Source organism: Peromyscus californicus, unplaced genomic scaffold, assembly GCF_007827085.1.
Source record: "Peromyscus californicus insignis strain IS unplaced genomic scaffold, ASM782708v3 Scaffold_21__1_contigs__length_65335640, whole genome shotgun sequence".
Taxonomy (NCBI): domain Eukaryota; kingdom Metazoa; phylum Chordata; class Mammalia; order Rodentia; family Cricetidae; genus Peromyscus; species Peromyscus californicus.
Window position 1 is genome coordinate 14,275,336 of NW_026294514.1, and position 13,176 is coordinate 14,288,511.

General features: G+C 43.9%; 1 protein-coding gene across 5 annotated transcripts in view; it reads right to left on the reverse strand.

Annotated features, from left to right (window-relative positions):
• The window catches only part of Raph1 (Ras association (RalGDS/AF-6) and pleckstrin homology domains 1), an 86,169-nt gene extending 74,075 nt beyond the window's left edge, over positions 1-12,094 (reverse strand). For 3 of the 5 annotated variants that reach the window (XM_052749593.1, XM_052749591.1, XM_052749590.1), the window contains exon 1: positions 11,844-12,094. The gene's annotated coding sequence lies outside the window, so the exon portion shown is untranslated. The remainder of the gene's footprint in view (positions 1-11,843) is intronic. The other 2 variants (XM_052749588.1, XM_052749594.1) reach the window with 1 other exon arrangement.
• Between the last annotated feature and the right edge of the window lie 1,082 nt (positions 12,095-13,176).

Here is a 13,176-nt window from a genome sequence, read left to right on the forward strand (position 1 = left end):
ACAGCTGATCTTTGACAAAGAAGTAAAGACAATTCAGTGGAGGAAAAACATTTTCAACAAATTTTTCTGGAACAAATGATCATTCATATGCAAAATAGGTCTAGGTCTAGATTTATTTTCACAAAAATTAAATAAAATTAGATTACAGAGCTAAATAGAAAAGGTTAAAAAAAACCCACCTCTATAACTCCTACAAGGTAATAGAAGAAAATTTGGAATACATTGGGTTTAGCACTGATGAATAATTAAAAAGTTAAACTTCTTTATGAAAGACATTGTCAAAGCAATAAGCCTTCTAAAACAGAAAATATAAGGTCTAAATATATTCACTGGTGAATTCTAGCAAGTATTTAGGTAGAAATGACTTCAATTCTCTATAAATTTCTTCCAGAAGAATAGTCAGTGGAGTTAGGTGTGGTAGCCTACACCTGTAATCTAGTACTCAGGAGGCTGAGGCAAGAGGATGGTGATGTGACTAGCTTGCTTTACACAGAGACTGTCTCAAAAACAAAAACAACCCCCCGCCTCGCACAAAAGTACCCCAAACAAAAAACTCACCTAACTTCTAACTTCAGATTAAAAAGAAAAATTAATTCACCTATATGTTGTAATATTTTAAATCTGAAATCTTTTTCAATATGTACAAGTAAGAAAATGGAGGGTTTAGGGCTGGATAGTTGGATCAGTAGGTAAGAGCACTTGTCCTTGCAAAGGACCCAGGTTCAATTCCCTGCACCCATTTAATGGCTCTCAAGGATTTGTAACTCCAGTCCTAAGGGATCTGACACCCTCTTCTGACCTCCATGGGTACCAGACAAGTATGTGGTACACATGCATGCATGCAGACAAAACACTCATACACATAAAATAATAAAATAAATTACCCCCCTCCTCAAATGAACAGTTTTGTAAAAAAATAGTGTGCTGGGTGTGGGTGGTGTACACCTTCTCAGCATTCAGGAGGCAGAGGTAGGCAGATCAATGTGAGTTGGAGTTGCTATGTAGACCATACTGGAACATAGCAAGTTCCAGGCCAGCCAGGGTTACATAGTGAGACATTGTCTAAAAAAATAAATAAATAAAAATGTAAGAATATACATTTAGCATTTTCAGAATAAGTAATTTCTACTCTAACATCATAAGCACTCAACAAATATTTGAAACTAAAAACCAACCAGGCAAAACTAAAACAAAAGAAAATAATTTTAACTTTTAAAAATAAACACAAGTATAGCTCAATACTATATTTTCCTATTTTACCAAGAATTAAATATGTTCTCCCAGAAAGCTTACAGAAAATAAAAACAGGCATGGGTTCTGTTAGCCAAATAGTCATCTCAATTACATACACAAATGTTATAACCCAAGGCTTAATATATTTTAGATACTTCTCCAATCAGTCCTACTGCCAGGACAGCTAACATTTCTTTACAGTAAACTCCTCTGCCCCCTATTAATAAATATAGGCAATGCTTTTATTCAAAACTCTTCTGAAAGTTTCCATTTGTAGGGGCCACTGATACGGCTCTGTGGATAAAGACACTTGCTGCTAAGCCTCACCATTTGAAGTCTATCTATGGAACCAACATGGTAGGAGAAAACTGACTCCGTGAAGTGGTCCTCTGACCTTTCTATGCATGGGCCATGACATCAGTGTGCATACACACACGTACACACGTACGAACACACACACACACACACACACACACACACACACACACACACACACACACTCTTTAAAAGTTTTAATTTGTGATTGAAACTGCTTCTTGATAAACATGTACAATACAATTTTCCTAAGTAAAAAAATACTATAGAAATCTAAAAAAATATATACTTATCCAGGTGACCACAGTATGGTAAATCAGAGGTTGGAAGGATATAGGAGAACATTCTAGTAGGCAGATTTCTCATCATTTGGAAAGCTACTGGAGATTATCTATAACAGTGGTTCTCAACTTTCCTAGTTCTGCAGCCCTTTAACACAGTTCCTCATGTTATGGTGACCCCCAAGTATAAAATTATTTCATTGCTACTTCATAACTGTAATTTTGCTACTGTTATGAATTGTAATGCAAATATCTGATATGCAGGATACCTGATATGTGATCCTTGAGGGGGTTGTGACACACAGGTTGAGAATCACTGATCTATGATGCTCCAAAGATACCACTTTTAAATGTCCAACTTAGAGACAAGCACCAAAGGACCAAAGGAAACATTAAATGTCATCCTAACCCTCCTAAACCAGAGCTACATAGCAAGACTCCAGCTCAAAAAAAAAAAAAAAAGGGCCCGCTGATTCCATCTTTGATCAGGTACATTTTGGAGGCTGAGGTATGAGGATTTTGAGTTCAAATCAGACTGAGTAGTGTAAGACACTGTCTAAAACCAACCAACCCACATTTTAAAACAACATAAGTATATAAATCAAAAAATACAGAACAGCAACCTGAGTGTTTCAAATGTATCTAATTATATGTATATGAGTGTTTTAGTTAATCACATGCATTCCTGTTGTCCACGGAGGTCAGAAGAGGACATCAGATCCCCTAGAACTGGAGTTATGGATGGTTCTGAGCCACCATGTGGGTGCTGGGAATCAACCTGGGGTCCTCTGTGAGAACAAGTGCTCCTAATTACTGAGCCGTCTCTCCAACCCAGAAACCTAAAAGTTTATGAACATATGGTTGTATTGAAACATGCCTGGGAATACAAATTATCGAGGGGGGGGGGAGCAGTTTCATCATACATCTCTTTAGACATAATTATTTGAAGAAAAATATAAACTGGTCATTACTAGTGGTAGGCAGTATTTTACACTTTATATCATGGTTTATACTTGAATTTAAAAATACATTTATTTTTTAAATGAAATCTAAAATGTGGAAAAGATAATACATAAATATGCTCAGGAAAGCAAAACAGTTTCAACAAAAGAAGCAAAACTAAGCTGTGCCCCGATGAACTATGCAAACACAAACACACATGTATCAGAAAACGTTAACTGGCAGTCATTTCTGAGTAATAAGACTGTTTTGTGTTCTTCTTTGTACATTAGATGTGTTAATATTAGTATAAGAAATAAAGAAAGCAAACCATAAAATGTAAACTAGTAAAATTGTACATTCTAATTAAACTCGTAAAACTACTGTTTTTCAGATTCTAAAAAGCTTAGGGCTAGCAAAATGACTTAGGGCATAAAATGACCTGAGCTAGTTCCCCAAACTCATATGGTGGAAGGAGAGAACGGACTCCCAAAGTTGTGCTGATACTGCATCCCCAATAAATAAATAAGTTAATTTAATTTTAAAATTCTTAAAAAGATTAGACCATGTTCATTGTCCTAGTTAGGATTCTACTGCTGTGAAAAATACCATGACCAGAACACCTTGGGAAGGAAAGGGTTTCTTTCACCTGATGGAGAAAAGTCCCTCCCAGCAAAAAGTCACGGAAGGAACCTAGAGGAAGGAACTGAAGCAGAAGCCTTGGAGGAATACTGTTACTGGTTTGTCTGCCCTGGCTTGTTTTGTTTGCTTTCTTATACACCCAGGATCACATGCCCCCACCCAGGGGTGGCGTCCCCCTGCCGAGAGGTTAGGCCTTCCCACGTCAATCATTAATCAAGAAAATGGCCCATTGACTTGCCTACAAGCCATGTTCCTTTCCTAGATAAGGCTGGTTTTATGTCAAGTTGACAAAAAAGGAACCAGGACATTAACATAGTCTGTCTAAATTAGTATCCAAAACCACACAAGCCAAAAGAATTTATACAGCTTTAAACTTCTAATTTTAAATGTTTAGGCAACCACTGAGCTAAATCCCCAGCCCTGGGAACATCTTCAGTTTTACATTTCCGAAGATAGTTTAAGTTTCTATTTCTAGCACTGTGGCATCAGAATAGATAACAGTCCCTTCCTCTATCCATCAGATAAAGTTATCACTTGGAAAATTTTCATATCAAATCTTAATTTATATTGTAAAAAGAAAGTATGTGTAAAGGATGATTTGAGTATAGGAAGTGTCAGAAGTAGGGCTGCATACAATATTTATGTAACACTGTAATAAAATGTTACATATGAAAAATACTGAACATTACTGAGAAATGAGGGACCTAAACAGACAGATGCACAATATCAATGTATTAGAAAATGCAGTATTTTGTAAGTTCTTCCCAAACTAAACTAGCAAGTTGATGCTATTACAAGCAACATCAAAAGAAAACTATTTTCTTAAAAACAGAAATGAACAAGACAGAGGTAGGAATGTAGCTCAGTGGTTCAACTCCTGGCATCACAAAAATAAATTAATAAACCAAACAAGGTGATTCTAAAATTCATTTGATTAAAAAATGACTCTGACTAGTCAAAACAATCATGAAGAGACTGAAGGACTTTCTCTACCTGGTTTCAAACTAATTATATTTAAAATAATTAATACTGGCAAAAGGACAGGGAATTATTACATCAATGTAACAGGCAGTCCATGAATTGACCTACACTTATATAATCAAATGATTTTTCAAAACAAGGAGGTCAAGGTAGGTAAAGAGGAAAGTGTTTTTTGGAAAAAAAAAATTCAAACAATTAGACATAAAGGAGGGAGGAGAGCTTCAATTTCTACATCGTACCATAACAAAAATTTAATTCAAACTAGATCACAGCCTGCAGTGCAAGAACTGAAGTTATAAAGCTTATACAAGAGAAAATATAGGAATATATCTTTTCAACTTGGAAACAGCAATTTATTAGGACACAGAAAACACCTATAGTCATAAGAAGAAAAACTAACAATCTCGATGAAGTCCGTTACTAAAACTATTTTAAAAAGGTAAGCTGGTGTTATGACGCACACTGTTAATCTCGGTACTCAGGAGGCTGAGGCCAAAGAACTGCCATGAATTTGAAGCCATCCTGGGATACATGACAAGCCTTGTCATTAAAATGAATACATAAAAGCAGGCAAGCATCAAATGAAGAGAAAATATATCTGGATAAATAACTTGTATTTAGTACATAAAGAACAGTTACAAGCCTAAAAACAAAAGACTGAATTTTAAAATTAAGCAAGTCTTACACAGTCATATCCCAATGACTAATAAGAATATGAAAAGTTGCCGGGCAGTGGTGGAGCATGCCTTTAATCCCAGCACTTGGGAGGCAGAGCCAGGCGGATCTCTGCGAGTTCGAGGCCAGCCTGGTCTACAGAGCGAGATCCAGAAAGCTACACTCGAAGAAACCTTGTCTCGAAAATAAATATATATATATATATATGAAAAGTTGGGACGGGAGAAATGGCTCTGTGTACTATTCTTACAGATGACCCAAGCTCAGTTCCTAGTACCATATCGAACATCTTACAACTACCTAGAAGAGCACTTGTTCTTGCAGAGAATCCAGATTCAGTTCCCAGCATCCACATGGTGATTCACAACCATGTGTAACTCCAGTTCCAGGGGATCCAATGCCCTCTTCGGACCTCCGTGGGCACCAATCACACACGTGGTACACAGACATACATGCAGGCAAAAACACTCATACACATAAAAAGATGTAAAGAAATATACCAATAAAATTTTAAGTGCCTGTTAAGGAACAGAGACACAGCTCAGTGGTAGAGTCCTTGCCTGGTTTGTGAATGGCCCTGGGTTCCTTCCCCAGCAGTATACCCAGTAAGTATTTAATTTAGTATTTCGGTGTTGTTTGACAGACTTCAAATTTTTTGGGGGGAGGGGGGCAGGTCTAGGCCTGTGATCAGGATGTAGTTCTCAGGTCCCTCTCCAGCACACCTGCCTGCCACCATCCTCTCTTCCATGACAATAATGGACTAAGACTCTGAAACTGCAAGCAATTAAATGCTTGCTTTTTTGAGAGCTGCCTTGGTCATGGTTTCTCTTCACAAGATTAGAACAGTGACTAAGACAGAAGTGTTACTAGGACTGGGGTACTGCTGTGACGGGCCTGACCACGCTGTCTGGTGGAGGAATGTGGAAGACTGTGCGACTTTGGACTGGAGAAGTGGCTGGACACTTTAAGTGGGGTTTAATGGACCCTCCTAGTAGGAACATGGAAGACAGTGCTGAGGGCGATTTGAACTGTGGAGGCCCAGCTCAGACATTTCAGAGGAGAAGAATATTAGTAAGTAGCCTAGAGAACATTCTCGTGATATTTTGGTAAAGATTTATGGCTGCTTTTTGCCTTGTCCTAAAAAAATCTGCCTGAAGTTAAATTGAAGAGTTTGGGATTAATGACACTGGCAGGGATTTCAAGGCAAGGGACAGTACTGACTGTGTCATGTGGTTATTAGTAATCACGCTTATGCAGATCTATAATGAAAAGGAACAAGCTGGACAAAGAGAAATACAAAACGTACAGTTTGAGGAGAAAAGGTATGCCAGTAGGTGTAATGGAGCTTAAGTCCAGTGGTCAAGGAGATAAAAAGTTGAGAGAAAAACCTGATGCTAAACGGAATAAAAGGAGTGGTGACCTCAGGGCAAGACCCTACCCAGCTAAGCTTCCAACTTGTGAAAAGGAATTAAAGAAAGCTTAAGCAGCGAATGAAACCATCAGCAACAGAAAGCTGATGTAAATGTTATTGAAGAGGGGGCCAAGTTCCAGCCTCATCAAGCAGCAGAACTTGGCAGCTTCGCCTTTTGGTTCTGGCTTTAGACGCAAGGATAGGAGAGAGGGGTTGTAGAGTCTCCTTCCTCAGCTAAGTTGCTGAGGCCAGGAGTGCGTCAGGGTTGTGCCTATATGGAAGCCCAGAAAGGCCATGCATGAAGCTGTGAAGGTGAAGCCTGGATTGTGTTGGAGACCCCACGATACTGGAGATACCAGAGCCTTGAGATACCTGCTAAGAAGAGCTGCAGACTGAGTGTGCTGCAGTCCACAAAGGAACAGGAGATCTGAAGAGCCCTTTGATTAGACACGGAGATACAGAATTTGAAGTTTGCCCGCTAGTTTTCGTCTTGCTTTGGTCCAGCATTTCCTCACTATGCTCCCTTTCCTCCCTTTTGGAACGGTAATGTATATCCTGTGTCATTGTGTGTTAGAAGTATGTGATCTTCATTTTGATTTTGCTTTACAGGGGGTTACAGATGACCAAGTCTCAGAAAAAACTTTGAACTTTTAAACAGTGTTGACACTGTGGCAGACTATGGGGACTTTTTACGTTGGATTGAATGCATTTTTGCATTATGGTATGGCTATTAGCTTATGGGAACCAGGAAGGCAATGTGATGGCTTGAATAGGAAGAAATGCACCCCCATTGGCTCACATATTTTGAAGGCTTAATCACTAGGAGTGAAACTGTTTGGAAGGGTTAGGAGGTGTGGCCTTGTTGGAGGAAATGCATCATTGGGGGTGGGCTTTGAGTTTTTAAAAGCCCACGGCAGGCCCAGTATCTCTCTGTCTGCTGCCCTTGGATCAGGAAGTAGCTCTCAGCTACTTCTCCAGCACCATGTCTGCCTGCATGCCACCAGCTCCCTGCCATGATGATAATGGAATAAACCTCTGAAACTGCAAGCCAGTCTCTAATTAAATGTTTTCTTTTGTAAGAGTTGCCTTGGCCATGGTATCTCTTCACAGCACTCCAACAGTGCTTGACACACAAGGGAAATAAACACAATGAGCTACGAAAACATTTATGATAGGCTATCAGAACTTACTGTTAAATGTTCATTGTCGTCTTTAACAAGCAATAACTTAAACAGCATGAGAACACCCCACATAGAAATGTCTGATTTTGCTTATTTAACTGAACAGAGTACATTAGCCACAGTAATATGTTGCTGAGACAATTTTATATGAATAAACAGTACACAAGACTGAAGTTTTAAAAAGTCTCTCGTCTATTTAGTTACCTATCAATTGTTCATTTAAAACTCACAAGGAAACACAGAGATAGTAAGGTAAGTTTGAGTCTATAGGTCATTTGAGTCTCTAATGTGTTAAAAAAAATGTAAATAAAGCCGGGCGGTGGTGGCGCACGCCTTTAATCCCAGCACTCGGGAGGCAGAGCCAGGCGGATCTCTGTGAGTTCGAGGCCAGCCTGGGCTACCAAGTGAGTTCCAGGAGAGGCGCAAAGCTACACAGAGAAACCCTGTCTCAAAAAAACCAAAAAAAAAAAAAAAAAAAAAAAAAAATGTAAATAAACATGCTCAAGTGATGAGCTTCAGTCAGCCTGAACTATACAATGAGTTCTAGTCCAGCCTGGGCTACATTGTAAGATTCTTGGTAAAAAGAAAAGCCCCACAACAATAAAGCAATGACTGCACTTATAGAATGTAGCCAGAGTAGTCAAAGGCATAGAGAAGAAGTACAAAAGTCGCTACTAGAAGCTGCAGCGGGAGATCTGAAGTTACTGTTTAACAGGTAGACTTTGGGATTGTGAAAAGGCTCTGGAAATGGACAGTGTAACAGTTACACAATAACATGAACTTTTTTCCCTTCTGCAGACAGGGTTTCTCTGTATAGCCCTGGCTGCCCTGGAATTCAAGAGACCAGCCTGCCTCTGCCTCCAGACTACTGGGATTAAAGGCGTGCACCACCACCGCCCAGCAACATGACCATATTTAATGTCACTAAATTAACTACTTAATGCTTAAAATGGCAAAGGTTGTATAAAGACTTTAACACACGTTAAAAAGGGGAAAAATGTGTTAGTTTACCACATGGAAGCACAGGAAGGTGGTAAGAATACAAGAATGAGGTGCCTGGTTTGAAATCTCTGTGTTGACTTCATAGCTTTGGGAAAGTAACTCACTATCTCTGTTTTCTCAATTAACAGACCTCCTTCATAGAGGCATGGTGAGGAACCCAATAATATACAAAGTGTTGAAAACAGTGCATATTATATAGTAACCATTTTGTTATTGTAATTTGAAACATTTTTGTGAGGGGGCCTCAGTATGCAGCCTAATCTGGCTTTACTCCTCTTGCCTTAGCTGCTCATGCGCTCTGATTTCAAAGCATGTCACCACTCCTGACTTCAAACATTACAAATCAGACTTTGGGCTCTGTGGTGGTAGGTATCAAACCCAGGTCCGTCCGTACATATGTCCAGTAACTGCTCTCCCACTGAGCTTTATCTCCAAACTGTTCAATGAACTTTAGGTCAAATGTCTAGACCCTTAAAAACTCTTCATCAAAATTAAATTATTCTTTTTGTTTTGTTATGAGACAGTCTCATAAGGTGGGCCATCCTCAAACTCAGTATCCTCCTACCTGGGCCCCTCAAGGCTCATGGTACCAATCTTAGCTCCTCAAAATTTTGAAGGTCAGTAAGAAATAACATGAAAACCAGTAATCTACTCCAACCTCCTCCTTTAACAGGTAGAGAAATTGAGAACTCAATAGTTAGCCTGAGGTTATGTATCTTACTCCATTAGTATTACTTTTCTTAAAGAAATAGTTTTGGATAATACCAATGTTGACATTCCCGACTTCCAAACCAAAGAAAACGTACATCCCAGAATCTGCTGTCCTTGTTTCTAGTCCATTAAGCATTTATTTGTTTGGAGAGAGCCAAAACCCAGCAAAACCAAACCAAAAAAAAAAAAAAAAAAAAAAAAAAATATCCTCAAAGGTAGCAGTCAAAAACACCTGGCCAGAAAACAAAGTGTTAAAAATTGTGAAAACATTCTCAAAAGATGCCTGCCACTCCACTACTGTCAGCCAGACATTAACTGAAATAATCATAGTGAGCCCTGAAGAGTCTGTCTATGTGGAGTACTAAATAGAGCTAATACTCAGCACAAAGAATCGGCTACACATAGTTCTTCATTAAAATCAAACAGAAGTGAGTAGCAATCCAAATACCACAAAATGTCTGGTGCAAAAAAAAAAAAAATCATCTATGAAGCTTCGGAGACATTTTTGGGCTTATTTCAACAGGGCTGTCTGTAACCAGTGTCTGGAAATTAGTTCACCCCCACAAAAAGAAAAATAACAGATAATTTTAAGAGCAAACTCAACAAGCATGTCCTTATTTTGCCGCCTCTCCAAGGTTCTTCCTAGAGAATTCAGATTTTTTTTTTGGGGGGGGGGCTGGTTTGTTGGTTTTTCAGACAGGATCTCATTCTGTGCCTCAGGTTGACCTGGACCGCACTGCTAATCCTCCTGCCTCAGCCTCCTGAGTGCGGAAACTGCAGGCATGATCCACCATGTCTGGCTCCTGAACCCAGCTCTAAAGGGATAATCATCACCTACACGTGGAATGTCTTTCTCTCCCAATCTACAGCTGAAATCCCATCAGTCCTGTGGAAATCGAAATGCATGATGTACGTGTATGGAAATCTGATGAAACCCATTATTATGTAAAATTAATATGTGCTGATAAGGTATTTTTAAAAGAAATATTATCCAACCACTTAAAAGGCTCCACCTATATATTGGCAGCTTCCATTGATTCCCCCCACTGACCTCAATGTAGCATTAACCTTTTCTTCACTGCCTTACGCTACGCCTCTACAATGCACTGTTACCAATATTCACTTCTGACCCATCCTCTCACAAGATCAACACCTGACACCCCACCCCCAGCAGTAGGAAAAGGGTAATTAACATGTATTGGGCATCTCACAGACAGGCAAGGGGCTACCAACTGTGCATACATTATCTCATTCAACCTTCCTCACAACAACGGGCTGGGAAGGTAAACAGGTGGTGTACTGCTGTTCACCTGTAGGGAACTACTGCAGAGTTAATGGCCTGCTTATCCACCATCACGTTGCTAGCCAGTGTATGGAACGTTGGTTTACTCTGCTCCAACGCGCCAGTGTTTCCGCCACTCAGTGTCGTGGGGGGGTGTTCGTTTTGTGTCTCCCACTGTACCTGAGGAGGTCCCCGCAATTGTTTGCTGACTTCAATATTCTCACGAACACAATGTCACCCTCTAATAATGAAATCACGCCTCACCCCTAGCCCGCTACCTTTACAGTTCTTTTGCCGAGGACTTTACCTACTTGGGCGGCTCTCCACTTGTCCACGAGAAATGCCGCAGGCAGCATCCACCCCAAACTGTTCTTCCCACAGAATGTATGAAATGCAACACACAGGAAACATACAACTCTTAGATCGTTCTCCAAAAAGCTCTTATTTCACACTAAGGCACACCTTGATGTCTACGGAAGGATCAAGCAGTCTCCAGTTCACACAGTGGGGCCGTCCGAAGACAATGTCTGAATAGGAAAAGGCTATCCTTCAGGCGTCTTAAAACGAAGGCATCCTACCGATACCATTAGGCAGCCTCCTCCCTTTCTGCCGTCCTCCACTGAATTGCAGTTTGGATTTCCGGCGGGAATGAGAAAGAGGCTAAGAAGCACTGGAGCGATTTCTTTGCCGGCTTAATTAGAAGACACAGAAGGCGCCCCGCCTTTCTAAATCTCTGCATTGAACTCATCTAGGAAGGCGGGCAGGGCACGGAAGCTAGAACAATCCCGCACCGAGCCACCGGTTTCTGCGGCTACCCGGGGGGCCAGCCCCCTCTCCAGCCCGCGCGCGGTCCCCAGGCACCAGCGCCCAGCGCCGAGTAAGAAGCCCCGCCGCGCCTACCCAGGCGCCCCCCGGTCTCATTGTCTGCACGGTGCAGCTCCGAGGGACACCGGGGTGGTGGTGGCGGTGGTGGTGGTGGGGACAGCCCAGGCCCCGCCGACCCCTTACCCAACAACGCAGGCCGCCAGGCTGGGCGCAGCCGGAACGCGGAGAAGCCCGGCAGCGACCCCGCCCCGGGCTGCAGCCGTCCGCACTCGCCCGGAGGGCCACGCCGGGCGCCGGGGAAAATGGAGGCACCCGGGTCCCTTCCTTTCCCCCGACCTCGAGGACCCAGGCGGTGGAGCACTCACCGTGGCAGCCCCTCGGTCCTCCCGGGGGCGGGGGGGGGGGGGGGAGCCCGCGCGAGGCAGCAGCTGCTCGCACCCTCCCGCCGCCGCCGCCGCCGCCTCGCCGGGCGCGACGCTCCTCTCCCGAACGCTGAGAGCGCCCGCAGCTCCCGCGGCGCGCGCTCCGGCTCCGAGGGACTGACTGACGGACGGACGACCAGCCGAGCCCCAGAGCGGGCGGCGTCGGCGGGGACTGGGCGGGGCGGCCGCAGCGGCGGCGGCGGCGGCGGCTCCCCCTCCCCGCCCCGGGCGCGGATCTCACAGAGCCCGCGCGTCCGGCCCCGGCACTCAGGGCGGGGCTGAGCGGGCCGTGCGGCCCAAGGGCGGACCGGCTCGCGCCCGGCCGCGCGCTCCCCACCCCCCCCCCCCGCCCCGGGCGCGCGGGCGCGCGGGCGCGCGGGCACCGGCTCACTTCCGGCGGCGCGCGCCTCTCCGGCCGCCCGCGCACGCGCGCGCACGCCGGCACCCCCCCCCCCCCCCCCCCCCCCCGTCCCCCCCGGGCCAGCCGCCCACCCCCTACCCCGCCGCCGCTCCCCCCTCTCCTCCACCACCGGCCGCCCCGCAGGCGCCCGGGGCCGCACCCAGCCGCGGTCGTCCTCCGCGGCCCCGCCTTCCCTGCGCGCGGCCCCGTGAGCCGCCTCCGGGAACCGGTGAATCAGAGAATGAATGAGCCGGGAGGAAAATCCCGCCGCGGTCCCGCCCTCCGTGGCCCTTTCCCGGGAAGCCCGGCTCGATGGCTCCCGTCCGAGGGTCTTGGGAGACGGAAGGGACGACGAGCCGAGCGGTCCCGGGCTGTGCGCCTTTGCCAGCCGTCCACGTACTCAAGTCTCCAGCAGTCACCACCCCCGGGCTGCCCCAGGCACCCGCGGACCATGGTGAAAATGTGGGGACACGGCTTTAGGGACTCTCATTTTAGCCCTAAACTCGGCAGTTTTGGGCAATGTATGGGGAGCTTTCAGGATTCAGGCATCCCACTCATCTCCACCTTTTCCCGTCGAAGCCTGTTCATCTACGTCCCCGGTTTCTGTTCTCCCTATTGAAATTGTTCGCAGTACAGTACGGGTGTTGGTGGCATCTTTCCTTAGCCTTGAGCTGTATCCCCGAGTATTATGCTTAAATACTGAGTTTGATTCCAAGCTCCAAATTACTCGGATACTGCTTATTTTAATGCAGGTTCGACTTAGGCAGACTTAGATTTCTTTCGATTTACGTCCTTATTATGACCTTCATGTAAAGTTGATCAAAGGAAAGAAAAAAAATAGTATTAAATTACGTTTGCTTGGCTATATACTTTGTT